The sequence below is a fragment of the Sinocyclocheilus anshuiensis genome, unplaced genomic scaffold, assembly GCF_001515605.1.
Source record: "Sinocyclocheilus anshuiensis isolate Anshui unplaced genomic scaffold, SAMN03320099.WGS_v1.1 scaffold412, whole genome shotgun sequence".
Lineage (NCBI taxonomy): Eukaryota > Metazoa > Chordata > Actinopteri > Cypriniformes > Cyprinidae > Sinocyclocheilus > Sinocyclocheilus anshuiensis.
The window spans coordinates 2,271,331-2,286,535 of NW_015558661.1; the positions used below are offsets into that span (position 1 = coordinate 2,271,331).

The window sequence follows — 15,205 nt, forward strand, 5'->3', positions numbered from 1 at the left end:
CTTGTGAATATAAAGAGGAGGGAAAACAAACGAAGAAGCGCCAGTGTTAATCATATTTAAATGCTTCTGGAGAAGCATGGTCAAATAACATATATAGATAAAGGTATTAAGAATAATAGGACTGGCATGCCTCTTTTTCCAGCTTAATGTAGGCTTTTGTGTAGCTCTTAGAGGAAATGAGGGCCGTCGAACAAGCCTGTTGCCCGGCAAAATCACCTTCCCGATGGCGCGCACAAGTTTGCTTTGTTGGGCTCCTTTACGGGATTGCATGTTTTAAATTCAGCATTAAGAATGAATGCTCAGCCGAGCAACCGTGAAGGCTCTCTCTGTAATAGGGAGACGCAAATGAGAAAATGGAAGGCAATCAACATGCTCCATAAATTGGAGGCCAGTGGCGTTATAGTGCTACAGTGTCTTCTCCAACTCTCTGCACCGTAAACAAAACAACGCAATGAAATGTAAAACGACGTTGTGACTAAACGTCTCAAGATCGCTGGGGAAAACAAGCATATCAAGGTCACGCGGCGCTTGCTGAGAGCATAAGCATTTCAGTTATTGGAAGAACTTGACTACTGTACCATAGTTTTTACGTGTTTAATAGAAGCAGGTACTAAAGCCTTTATTTCCAACGTAGATTTGTTGTTCTTTTAGCAAGTTGGTGCAAATGAGAACGAGGAAGAAAAAAAAAGACAGCAAGGGAAATCAGAGAAATTCAGAATTGCTTTCCTCAAGCAGCTGACAGAAGCTGCCCGTCTCAATTAGGACCAGGTTATTTTCCTAATGGTCACTGGAACATGTCTATTCAGAACAGCCTGACCCTGACCTTGAGGACAAACAGTAAACCGCAAAGTCTTTGTGAAGAAAGAAAATACTTTATTTATAGATCAGCTGAGTGTCGATCAAGCGGCATCGGTGCTTGGGGAGGAAAGAAAAAACGAGGGGCCTGGGGGGAAACGCTTTTGAAGCAACTAATATAGAGGTCTACCTCTATCACTTCAAACCCCTTTTTAATTCCATTAGAAAGCCAATTGATTTGGCTTTGCAGCCGCCGAGCGTGGCAGGCGTGCGCTATACACTCCCAGGTAAAAATCCTTGGTGAAAACGGAGGGTTTAAAAAAACAGCAATAAACTAAGAGATGTTTTCATTGTGAGAGCGCATTAGAGGATGCATTAGACAACTGGAGATGCTTAAAGGGTCCATGGGAAAAGAATCAGGGTTAGTGTGCTTCAAAGAGCAAAAAACGGAAGCAAAAGAAAACATTATCAGTTTGTAAAACTCAAGCCCACCAAATGTTAAAAAAGGCCCCGTCGCCCCATGATGAATTCATGGCGTGTTTAATTTAGATAGAATCTAATTAATTTACATTTGATACTAGAGGAGATGCTTTCATCAGCCTGTCATTTATCCTGTGTTAACACCTGTTAATTCACTATCTCCCCAGTAATGAGCTTTTAAAAAGGAAAGAAGGCTCTGCATGCCCAAACACATTCGCAAAACAAACAAACAACATCTTTCACAGATGTGAGGAACTACTCTGACAGATAGATTCACCAAACACGGGTCATTCCCAGTGAGATCCTGGCTGACCTCCAGTCCTGCCGCCTGATTATCATCAAAGCATTTGTCATGGGACAGAAGTGCAGAGAGCCATCAAATAAGATCTTAAGGTGATATCTTATTATTCCAACCACATACAAGCAAACCAGCATCCTTCCGCTGCTGCAAGTTTCCTGGCATTTCACTTGCTTCTAAACAAGAAAACATATAGTTATATACAGTCTCTCCTTTTCAATCAAACAGAAGTCTAGCTTTATATTTTCTTTTACATTCGACTTCCTATATGTGAAGGGGATATGCTTTGGAATCATATTAACGGGCCGTCAGGTACTAGAACAGCTATATTTTCAAAGAGCCCGTGGTCACAAATGCCATTCTGTGAATTCACAATGCGCTGCATCCATGTGCCGCGACCGACCTCAGAATGAATCAACGAGTGAGGAGAGAGAGATGAGAGATATAGAGAAACACAGCGAGAGTGACAAAATCAAATCAAAACGATGTCGCCACACAACATCTAGTGCGCACCTTTATCTGTCATATTTCAAGGTTGGCGACTTGGTTTCAATTATGTCTGCTTTGTTTGGAGCCACGTGGGGAAAAATATTGAAGGGTGCATTTCATAACCAACAGACAGAAATTAGTATTGGCATGGTGGCGTTACAAAGTTATCTGAATGACTTCTATATGTAGTCGAAGTGCACTTATCCTGACATGCTTGAAATACAGTTGTAATTTTTTGCTGGTCTTAATATATTAAAGAATAAAGAATGATGAAGAAGAAAATAACAGGTTAAGAGGGGCTTGAGTATGCAGTCAAGTGCACTACATCTGAGACGTCCAGCAGGGGGAGCGCTACCTGCCCTCATAGGCAGCGGCCACACAAGCTTCAAGTTAAGACGAAGACAGACCTCAAATGACCTCTGAGCGTATGGATAACATAGGAGCGTGTGTTATTCTACACATGAAAACCGCTCGTTAAACGGCGAGTTTCTCACTCATTTCACATTGATTGACCCTTTACATTTGTTCAGATCCTGGAACAAGGCTTCCTTTCAAAAAATTACGGAAACTGAGTGTAATATTAAAGCCAAAATTGGTTTAATAAAAGCAGGACATCCTTTAAATAAACCAAAACCACAGAATAGATTAAATAAATACACATCAGCTAGACTATTATTATTTTTTAACGCTCGATGTTTGTAGTGTAGTGCCTTCCTCCGCCTGCCACAAATCAGACGCGCGCTTTGGGAGTCTCTGGCCTCTCTCAGGGCCGTATATCTCAAAGACCTTGAGCCCTGCAAATTACAGCAAACACAGGATAAGACTCTTGTTTCTAAAACCAGACCGGCCTGTATGCCACACATTCTTCTGAAGGGTTAGTCTGAATCCCTAGTGCTCTCAGAGAGACATAATGGCACATACACATCACACACAAACACACACATAAAAATCTCGAGAGCGAGAACGTTTAGAAACGGCGTCTGTATGAGGAATGTGCGCCACAATCTGTTACGACAGAGAGACATCGCAAACAAGACCTTGCGCCCAGGGTGTGACTCCTGAGGGTCTCAGGTGAATGTTTATCAGTGGTGAAATCCCTAACTGAGCTTATTGGGTGAGAAGATACTGCATTCCTGAGGAGAGAGAGTACTTTCTTTTTTCCCTCCAAACGAGGCCACTGGCCTTTCACGTCGCCTAGAGACCCTCCCTGGGGTTAAAGTGTAATCCAGGGCGTATGACCACAAAGACCTGAGCCTAAAGGCCAAGGACTGGCACATTTTCTGAATTACACTGTTCTGTCAACCACACATCAAAGCGGCAGGGTGCCTAGCGGCAGCTTTCCCACTGTATTTTTCATTTAAAGCTTTATAGCTGGGTGTAAAGCAACCTAGATTTAGAATAATAGAGATTGATTGCAAAAATTTGATAGAAGGTCTCGTAAATCTGACGTTGATGGGGAATTAGTTAAACAAGCTCAAAATACATTAAAAAAATTAGATTGCATAGTTAGATCATTTAAATATTAGAGCATAATTTTCTAATCTAGCTTCCTGTTGCTGCCAGCTCTGTGAATATAAGCACACTTATCTGAAGGTATCACGACTCCTCTTACAGAGCCAAAATTTCTTCAATTTTCTGTCAAAGTGCTTTAAAGAAAGATTTTCAGACGTTTAATGAAAGCCATATGGGGAAAGAAACTGGGTAAAAGAAGAGAGACGTTTAAATGGAATTCCCATCCCCCGTTTTCCCAGGGTAAAGAAGGGAGAAAAAGGTTTTGTGTGTCTCACTGTACAAAAGGAAGCAGATTTGCGGATGAGATGACCCTGTGACCCCTGGAGCCGTTGAAAGGTTCTCAATGGCATAAACCCCACATAATCAATCACATTCTGGGGCTGTGGTCAGCACTGGGCCGCACAGGCAGCCCTCTGAGACGGACTGTAAACAGACACCCAATTCTACAGTGTGAGGGGGGGATGAAAGACCCTAACGGCATTCCTTTATTCTTCTCTTTGTGTGTGCGTGTGTGTGTGTGTGTGTGTGTGTGTATGTGTAAAAAACCCAAGTAAACAGACACATCCAAACATCTTATTATATCAGCAGGATGCCTAAAAAAATTAATGAAGAGAATTCTTCTACCCGCAGATGAGAATAAAGGACAAATCCATTAATTTTTGACACAAAGGCACCGAACTGAGGTGCTCAAGGCTGCATCTGAACCCGATGCTACTCTGGGTCCCGTGTCTTAAGAACAGGAGGAAAGATTAACTCGGACCGCCGCACACCCAACCTTTATGACTGAGCAATCAATGGTTGAGTATTTTCAGTGATATCTTATCTAGCATTTCATTTCTTCTGCTTTGTGTGACTTGTGAGCGAGTGACCAGGTGTCATCTATCAAAACAATCCTAGTCTCTGGAAACCTGCTATTAACTGATAAGGGCAAGCCTCCATGGCATAATGGCTCCCACCTGAGCTCACAACTCAACTCTGTTTGGGAACAGGCAGGCATAGGGGAATGAGAAAAATTGAAGGTGAAGAGCTTACATATAATCAGTGCTAAGGCAAGCAACACTATTACTACTGATCATACTTGGGTTAGGGATTTCAACTCCTAAACCTCTATTAAACCTAGGTGCATAGGTGCTTGATCATGCATGCATCTATGCTATTATTTTATAAGCAATTATACTAATGATTTTCACCTGGACGATAATTTAACATGCAAATAAATAAATAAAGTTGCTAAGAAAACAGATAGAAAATGCTTTTAAAGACGACAAAAAAAGCCATATCTAGGATCGGGTCGGCTTTTCTGACCAAGCAACCTCCTAGCATCATTGCAGTTACTTGTGCATTAACAAACACCATTAATAATACAGTTATTTTTGACTAACATGGATAAAAACAAAAAATCAATGGGAAAAAAACTGCATCATATAATATTACAGTTTTTTTATCAAAAGTATGTTTATCAATTATAGATGTATATTATAGTTGAAAGAGATGAGATATATAGAGAAACACAGCTTAAGAGTCTTAGATTAAATATAGATGTATATTACATCATAAATGTATAAATCTGCTTGTCTTTTTGTAAAATTGTAAAGAAAATTATTTAATGAATTTAAAATTTGAAAAATATTAAGTATTATATAATGCACAAAATAAAATATGTAAACATACATTGCTAAAAAATAAATAAAAAGTGTGGTGGAGCCAGTGAAATTGTTTGCAGGGTTAAAAAAAAATTACTGGCAGCATAAAAAGCCTTACTGTTGAGCATTTGCATATCACATTGTGAATGTAAAATAAAATAAATACCAAACAGGAATGGAGCTTTAAACCTATGGAAAACTCACATAAAAATTTGAACATTCACCTTTTATAACTGCAGATATATGAAGGTCTTTACTCTAGGCAGGTATATGAAGGCATTCAAATATGGAGGGATTTATATCTGGCCCAGAAATGAAGACGAAGAGCAAAAGCTGTTATGGAATCATTCACTCGCTGCTCCATCAATTGCACAGGCACAGGTAGTGAGAACCAGCTCACTGGTTAAATTGGCCAGTGTGAAGACCGTGCCACTAGGCAACAAGACCTGATCGCTCCTTTGTTTGGGGTGAAAGGTTGGAAGTGTTCACACTAATCTCAGAGTTCACAATTAAGTAACAGAAGAGTGTCTTCCACCTCCCTTCACTCCCCCTTCTCCTTTCAGGGGAACAAACAGCACCAAATCCCCCATCGCTAATGGAAAAGTATTTGCACTGTAAATTAAAGGGTAGACTTTTTTTATGCTTTGTACAGATCACTTTTGGGATGTCTGCAAACAGCTCAAATCTAATTACAGGGTTTGGGGGGGTTGGATTTACTCGAAAAGCTGAAGGAACAAAAGAAGACTGGCCCATTGTGGAGTAGCTCTGTTGCGTCTCCAGTGAATCCTTGTCTATTCAGGCCACTCGTGGGACGGGGGTTAATCCATTACAGGGATACTTAAAGGTGGGAAACTCAATCACAAAGGGTCTGTGTGTGTACGGTTTCTGAGTTTTATCATAGCAGAAGATTGTCCTGTACTTCAGTTCTCCTTTTCATATCTTAACTCCCCCTCAGCATTTAATTACCTATGGTTATTAGCGCTGAGATACAACGCATTCAGAACCGAGGCGGATAACGCTTGTTCAACACAGGATGAGTCTTATTGTAGCGGGCAGGGGCGTCCCATCTCGGGCGAGTTTGGCGGACAAGATCGAGAGATTCCTGCTGGCTTCTTTACAGCACGTGAATCGCCGGGCCTACAGGAGTCCGTAATCTCCCCACAAAACTTTTATTTTCTTTTGGACATGTGCTGCTGTCTCTCCTCACAAAGCCTCTCTCTCGTCGAGATTCCCTTCCCTAACGCCGTGCCAGGCGGATTTAGACATCACTATTTGCTGTCAAATCTCTGCCGTGAAACAATGCATGCTGCGGCCATCACGCACTAATGGCTAAACATTCTTGCCAACAGATGATTACTTTTGGGCGTTGGCTGCACGTCTGCACATGGTATCTATCAGCCAACTGAGCATCTCACCCACTGGAAAACTCATTTAGATCCTATCTAGGGAAAAAATTAGTTGTGAAAAAAAACAGAGAGGCCAGGCCGATCTGCGCTTGATTTAATTTGGTCACTGACACAGAGTCCAAGCACTTGTGCCCTCTGTATTTGGGGAAAGGAGAGCATTCAGATAATCATTTTCAGTCTTTTCGTTTAAATCTTACAGCCCTCTGAATAGAGCTTGAAAAGCTAAATTGACATGGGGGTCAAATGATTTCGGGTTTAAAGTCTGCTCCGTGTCACCTGTTATTCACCCTGCAAGCTCAAAACAGAACGGGCAGAGCTGTATGTGGAATGACAGTTTTTATGACACAGGAATGGGAAAACAGTTACGAGGATATCATATGTTCAAGCTGCTACTTTAGGAAATCGTAATTACGAAGTGATTTAAGTTACAAATGAGTGTTTTTTTTGTTCTAATGAAAAAAAAAAGATGAATATTAGATGCATCTATCACTCTCGTGCTGTCACTAAAAATAGTGGTAAATTAAGTTCGTTCCTACATCAATGCAGCAATAATAGCAAGCTTACAGCCAACCTGCAATGAGGATAATGAAGGCCTACAGTAACCAAGCTGGGTGCAGGCGGTCAGCGGGGCTCGGACAGATGGGTCCTCCGCTTGAGTGTGGGACAGCTTGCTCAGTAATGGATGTAGAATGAGATATGGGGATAGAGTCTGGCATAGCTAATAGTCATTTAATCAGCTGCAGCTGACCGGCACATGGACACCATTTCTGATGCCATGCTGTCTCAGAGCGATCCAACCCCATCGTAAGTGTCCTGTCTTGAAGGTGACTTTCAGGAACATCATGCAACTACGGCGGGACCATTTTTAATGCGTAAAAAAAAAAGAAAAAGAAAAGAAAAACAGAAAAATAAAATGGTGCCATTTAAAAGAAATGTTTAAATTATAAATATATAGTGACAAATATAAAAATATTATAAATGTATAAATTTGTATTTCTATATTTTTTAAATATTATATATATATATATATATATATATATATATATATATGCCACACACTGGCAGTCTAACAAAAGTTAAGAATATATATGTAATATATTAAATTTTAAAATATACTTCAAACAGAAAACAGTTATTTTAAATAGTAATAATGTTACAATTCTTAATGCATTTTTGTTCAAATAAATGCAGCCTTGACTTTCAAAATTAATGATTAATAATGAATTATTCCAAACTTCTGGCTACCAGTGCACATGTTCCCTCATGGGCATGTTTCTGGTCACCTTCTGAAGCACTATAGCAAACAAAATTGCCTTTGTGTAAATTGAACAGGATGCCCAAACCAGCCCACATTCATACGAATTGGCTTGTGCAACTTTAATGCACACTGACAGGTTAATTACGTCACAATTAACTAAATGCCTAACAGCCGTTCTACTAGTAGCGGTGTGATTGAGTTAATAGAGGGGTATGACATGACCTGTGTTTACCGGTGGCACCGACCCCATTTGTGAGAGTGACAAGCTCGTGGAGGGGTTGAGAAGTGGAAGCCTTTGGGCACATTATTCGGGGATATTTTCAGATGTGGGAGAGAAAGTAATGGGGGGGACGAGGGAACCCAAAAAAAGCGCTCTCTTCTCTTTCTCGCTGTGCCAAAACACAGCCGTGTTGCTCTATTCCTTTCTCTCACTCTGTCAAAACTATTTCTGGCTTCAGAGAAGAAAGTGTTTACTCTGTGGCCTGGTTCACTGGAGTCACGCCGTGTTCCCACCGAGCAAATCCGCTGTTCTCTCTCCAAAATGGTTTGCATATTTTCCCTGTAACACAAGACTTAAAAAGGACGAGAGGAAATCAAGAGGGAAGGGGGGAGCCGCTGCTATTATATCTGGATTTACATGCAGTCAGCTGCTCGGCCGGTTTAAAGAAGGCTGTGTGACAACTATGCCACCGACCTCGTCTATAACCGTATCTGTGAGCGGTAAACCAATAATGGCTGTGATGTTTCGAGGCGTATCGCTGAGCGGGAGAGTCCTGGAAGTCTAACTGATTCATCGATAGAGATCTGATTGCGGAGACCCAGGAGCTTCATGGTCAGTTTCCTCATAATAGTTTTGTCAAAACACAATTCTGAGTTTCGTAGCTTCAGTAGAAACGCTGGAACTTCCCCCCCTCGCCTCAAATCTTCCATTCGAGCCGTCACAGCAAATAAAGCACCGCTGTGTGTGGTAAAGCGCATCTCTCGGCTAGACATCATATCAGTGCTTCAGATTGAGATGAGACATGCTGTTTCGCACTCTGTAAAAGTCAATACCCCTTATTTAAAATGCACAAACATACACAAAAGACCCTTCAGCAGGATTCATGAGTGAATTTTTCATTGCAGTCCCTTGAGATAAGTGATCGTGGAGCTGAAGTCTCTTCAAATTGGGCTGCCCTTTAAAGTAGGTCAGAACTGAGACACCAGTAGCACTGGGGCTGTGCGTCAACAACAGCACATGATGTTGTTTTTCTCTCAGAGTCCTGGCACCAAACACTACTGACCATCTCTGCGCCTTAACTAACCTCTCCAACTGTCTAAAAGCCCCTGACGTAACAGGCGGCAAACACCTCGCCAAGGAATGCCATCAACAGTCATTCGAAGAGCCACACTGTAAAGTCCAGGTATATTACAAGCTATTTTGATGCTTTCAGATAACCTTATTTATGTTCTTTGCTGCACAGAGGACTATTAAATGCTGAATAAATAGAACATGTAAATAATTAGGTGAAACGAACCCGATTTATCAGTCTGAAATACTACAGACTGTACACAAGGGCCCCTCATTCTTCCAATCAACATATCACAGCAGCTGATTTCTCTGACATCAACAGAAATGAGACAAGCCTACAAAGGGACCCATTGAAGTGGTGGTGTTAGTCTGGAATGAGGCAGGAATCGTGCCGACCATCTAAAACTCAAACAAGTTAACAAAATTTTAATTAGATTTTAGATAATTTAGTACTTTAACACTTGAATCTACAGACACAAACATACATTGAAAAGTCTCAGCAAGTCTCATTTATTTGATCAAAAATACAGCAAGAACAGAAATATTGTTAAATATTTTTTATAATAAATAACTGCTCAACTATTTTCTATAATAAGATGTAATTTATTCCTGTGAATTTGAAACATTAATGTTGAAATCCACAATTTTTTTTTCAGGATTCTTTGATTGTAACATTATGAATGTCTTTATACTGTCAGATTTGATCAATTTGGTGCAAATAAAAGTTGCTGAATAAAAACAGTAATTTCCTAAAAAAAAAAACAAAAAAAAAATTAGGGCTGTCAGTTTAAGGCGTTAACTTAATTAGCTATGAAAAAATGATGCGATTAAAACATTTTAACACAGTTAAAGGTGCAGTAGGAGATCTTGGAAAATGCTAACTTTAGCCTGATAGCACTGAAAGCAAACGTCCCACCCTCCCTGCAATCGCCGTCCAAACCCTGAACGCATATACGCTCAAAGACCAGAATACCAGAAACAACATTACTACAATAGGCTACATCAGCGGTTCCCAATTCCAGCACATGTTCCAAAGTGAAGTAAACCCCTGCTCAGGGAGTAGGGAGCAATGAACACTGTGTAGGGATCATATCGATCGGAACACAGCTCATGCACGTAGCTCACTTCTAACGAGCGCGAGGACTGGAATTGGGAACCGCTGGGCTATGTGTCATTCACCGGTGAGAAAACTTTAAAAGTACTACAATACCAGGAAGGAAGATCAGGTTGTTGATGTTTGTCTGCCATTCTCGCTCTGTCTGCACAGCGTGCATGAACACGCTGATGACGTATCCTGTCTGCGCGAACCGGGTGCGCAGAGGTATGCTAATACATACGTTGACAGGCAGGTAGGAAAGTCAATTAAAATGCTCGGACCGAGCGTTTTGATTGGACAAACATTTCTTGGTCCTACGCCTTTCACAGAATATATAAATACAGATAAATACATTTAGACCACTTAACTTAATGATTGCTATCGGGATGTGAAGAGACTTTCAACCAGCATAACAAAAAATGTTTCTGAAGACAATCACCTATTGCACCTCTAACGCACTGGCCCCACCCCCAGACCTGTACATCATCTTGCATTTCGTACAGTTGACTGTTGCCAAATATGATGAAGCAGGGCAACAACTCCATAAATGCAATTATGCCCTAAAATTCAAGATATTGGTGCAAAAAATGCCCTGTATGAGTTTTTGGCTCATATTTCTATCATACGATATCATATGAGCAGCGAGAGCAATATCACACGAGTCCTGTTTATGTCCGAATACCACGAGTGCAAATGTGATTTTATACAACAGGTCAGTAAATAAGAAGTTGATATTGCGTTATATTTTAAACACAATATTATGCGGTTTTGCTCAATTTTGCAAAGAATATATTACCTTTAAATTCCGCATGAAATCAAAATTGACTTTATTTACTTTACTAGCGCACATAGCTAGTCTTGATGTGAACAATTAATCTGTGCAAGTTAATCGGCTGAAAAAAATTGTTTGTCTTGGAAATCTTTAATCAAAATCTGAGCATTCACTTCCGCTCTGGAATGGCATTCCTTTTCTGATGACGTCAGTTTGAATATCCTTAAACACACCCCTCCAACCGTTAGTTTGCTATAAGAGAGAGACAGAGAGGAGGGGCGCAAAAATAAAACCACGCCCTCTATTCAATATTCAGTTTCAGCTGGAAATACGTCACTACACTGAAATAAAGTTGGCAGCAACTTCCGGTTCACGCAGACTTTAAAGTCATAGCAGAATCGTTGTGCGTCTCCGAGCAACACAGCGGTGTTTAGATTCTGAATGAATCCGCATGTAAAAAAATTACAATTCTGTCATTTACTCACCCTCATGTGCTTTCAAACCTTCTTTTGTGGAACATAAGGTATTTTGAAGACTGTTAATGACTTTCATTGTATGAACAAAAAATACTGAGATGTTTCTCAAAGTATCTTCTTTTGTGTTCCATATTTTATGTTAGGCCGTTGTAGCCTAAATGTTTATGGGTAATATGACTAGTAAGTCAAATCTCAAATAACTGCCCTGATGACTTGTGTTCTACCCGCTTAAATGATAGAAGTACTTGCGCTGTCCAATCTATAAAGACTGTGTCTGTTCCCCGAATAGTGAGGTCAAAATATAAATTTAATGCAGGATCTAGAAAAAATTAAAGTAATGTAACGGATTACATTTGATTACTTTTTGATTACTTTCTACATTGAAATTTCGAAAAAAAAAAATCGACATTTTTCTAAACTGTTCATTAAACTCAATCATTTTGAAACATTTAAAGCAGGCAGGGTTAACCTTATAGTAGGTCTCAACACTGATTACTGTCAGACTTTCAAAATCCTTTTTGAAGATTATAATAATTTAAAGCACAGCCACCACAAAATCAGACTTTAGCACCTCTTTTTACTTTGAGATCATTCTGAAATCAAATAATTAAAATATTTCTTTCTAAAGCTGCAATTTGTAATGTCTACTTGATACTTTCTCATTTAACACAAAAATGGCATTAAAATAATCTTTTGTGGGTATTTTCACAGACAAATTTAAACATCATGCAATTAATTAGATTAAAAATTTTAATCGACTGACAGCCCTAATAAATAAATATATATATATATATATATATACACACACTGTAAGTGTTGGGAAGGTTACTTTGTAAATGTAATAGGTTACAGATTACAAGTTGCCCTATTTAAAGTGTAATAAGTAGTGTAATTATTTAAATTACTTTATTAAAGTAATGTAACGGATTACATTTGATTACTTTTTGATTACTTTCTACATTGAAATTTCGAAAAAAAAAAATCGACATTTTTCTAAACTGTTCATTAAACTCAATCATTTTGAAACATTTAAAGCAGGCAGGGTTAACCTTATAGTAGGTCTCAACACTGATTACTGTCAGACTTTCAAAATCCTTTTTGAAGATTATAATAATTTAAAGCACAGCCACCACAAAATCAGACTTTAGCACCTCTTTTTACTTTGAGATCATTCTGAGGTTAAACACTGGGTTTTAACAATGCCTTGGAAAAAAAACTGTTAATCTTAAAAAAATAAAGCATATACACGAATCCAAATTGGAAATAAAACAGTTATCAAATAAGCATGTGTCCTGTTCTGTATCCTAAACTCCTGAAACATTGGTGTCTCATATTTTAGAGCAACCTGCAATTTGGGAAATAAATCAATCATATCTGTATGTGTGTAAAAATATTCAGATGTAACCCCCTTTGTAATCGTTAACATTTTCATAAGCAACTTTAATTTAATTGCACACTTTTCTTAGTAACTGTAACAGATTACAGTTACATTTATTTTGTAATTAAATTATGTAATTCCGTTACATGTAACTAGTTACTCCCCAACACTGTATACTGTACATTAACACACTTACTACTCATACTGTGTGTGTAGCATCTCTGCTGCTTTAGAGAGAAGCAGAAAATAATCTGACAACCACACTGGATTCAGGTGTGAAAAAACAAAATGCTGTTTCTCTCTTTAATAGAGAAAATGAAACAAATTCAATATCCTATCAGTCAGGACTCATTCCATCATGCCTAATTTTGTTGCCGTTTTGTTACTGCCATGTTATTCAATCATCTGATTTTCCATGAATGGCTTTTGTTTGTCATTCATGCATGCAGGTCGACTTCATCGGCAATCCTCCTGATAGCGTTACAGAAAATGACCGCTGCTCCCTGCAATTCAGCCTTTTGCCAGTCGAGCTGCCAACTTGAAAACCGAGACCTGGATGTTTACAACGACAAGAAAACTTTGTCCATCGTAAACACCACCACCATGCCAACAGCTGTTAACTATTTATAAAGAGGGTGCAACTGTGAGTTACACATCCACTAGGGCTGGTGTGGGGGCAGAGATGTGGTTTTTGGCCTGTTAAGTAACAGTGGTAGCATAACGTAAGCAGAGCAAAATCAGACTTGGCTTCGAATCGAGGTTTTGGACGCAGGGTTTGTCACTCTGATCTGACTAACAGTGGGAGATAACAAGGTGAAATGTAAGCATTTCCTGTTGTGGCCTTTACACCATCTCGAAGAATGATTAAAAAAACCACCCTCGGTGCGTAGCAAAATGTGGACGTCTGCGTGTCATGGCTAGTGTTCAGGAAAAAAAAATCATAAAGCCTCAGACATAAAAACCCCCAATAACCCACTTCAAGTCTATCTAGGCTGTGAAAATGAAGCATATGGGTGAGCATATTGAGGGACTGTGGAAAAAAAAGCCAGCATATCAAACTAGCCATGCGTTATAGCACATTTAAAATATAAGCCTGGTAGCCACAGGGGAGGCTGGCCTCACTGCTGTTCAGGTCGCTGGCAGGAAGACAAGTTTCACTGCCCATTTTTTTTACTCCAGACTCCAAATCTATATTTAGCCAGGCTTTTCCACTGGTATGCCTTTCTTTGATCGTTAGCCCTGTTTAACCCTATTTACAATGGGCCCCATATTGGTCAAGGCTCTCGGGAGGCCCGGTCAGCGAGGGCACGGCAAGCCTTTTACGCATGTCTGTCAAATAACACAAAGTGCACCCAACCAGCTCTGACTGGGAGAGAGCTGGGCTGGATATATGAAATATTCATGATATATTTACAATGAATTGGCAAACTGTGAATATCAATAATTTCATTGTGTTTATTTGCCTATTTAGTTTCCTAAAGACTTGCAATCACTAGAGCAATAAAATAGCGTTTTAATAGCAATTATTCAGTAGCCAAAAGCTAGTTAGGGTTAATCTTGTCAGTTAAATTACTAATGAAAATGGTCAATAAAGAATGTTTTTATTTAGTCAACAATAAAGATGAAGAATGTGCATCGACAATTAAGATTTCAATCAAAACATACTTTTGATAAAAATATGAAGAGAGAGAGAGAGAGAGAGAGAGAGAGTGAGAGAGAAAAGAGATATCAACAATGCTTCAAAACACAGATTTAAAGAATGAATCATTAAATCAGTGTTTTGAACTGATTCATATATTTTATATATATAAAATAAGAAATAAAAATGAATCAAAACAATGTGTGTATGTGTGTATATATTAGGGGTTGAACGACTTCTGATTTTTTAAAGTCGACTGAAAGTCGAGTCGAAGTCGACTAGTCGCTGATGACGTCATTAATGAACAAATAAGTCTGGAGCTGTGACAAACACCTTGTGCACAGCTATGGCATATGACAGCGCTGCCCACATGGCTATTGCTCCTATAACAGCTAATTTTTATCAGTTCTTTTGTCTTTGGGTCGTTATATTTCTCACAGATTTCTGCTCGTTCTAAATCAGATACAGATAAAGCAGCACAGTAAAGATTACATTAATATGAATGCATTAGTGAGAGTGATTGCGTGTGTGAATTAATTCTACCTGGCAGCGTCTCTCTACTAGTAGTGAAGCTGTGGAATTTAGTCATTAAGAAATATATGCTTGAACTTTTCAGTTTCTAAGCTATTTTATTGAGAAATCACAGAACAGTGTTGACAATACATTTCCGCG

The 15,205-nt window shown here is 39.2% G+C and overlaps 1 protein-coding gene across 4 annotated transcripts in view; it reads right to left on the minus strand.

Annotated features, from left to right (window-relative positions):
* Window positions 1–15,205, minus strand: part of LOC107681083 (zinc finger and BTB domain-containing protein 16-A) — a 138,364-nt gene that overhangs the window by 21,284 nt on the left and 101,875 nt on the right. The gene's annotated exons all lie outside the window — the stretch shown is intronic.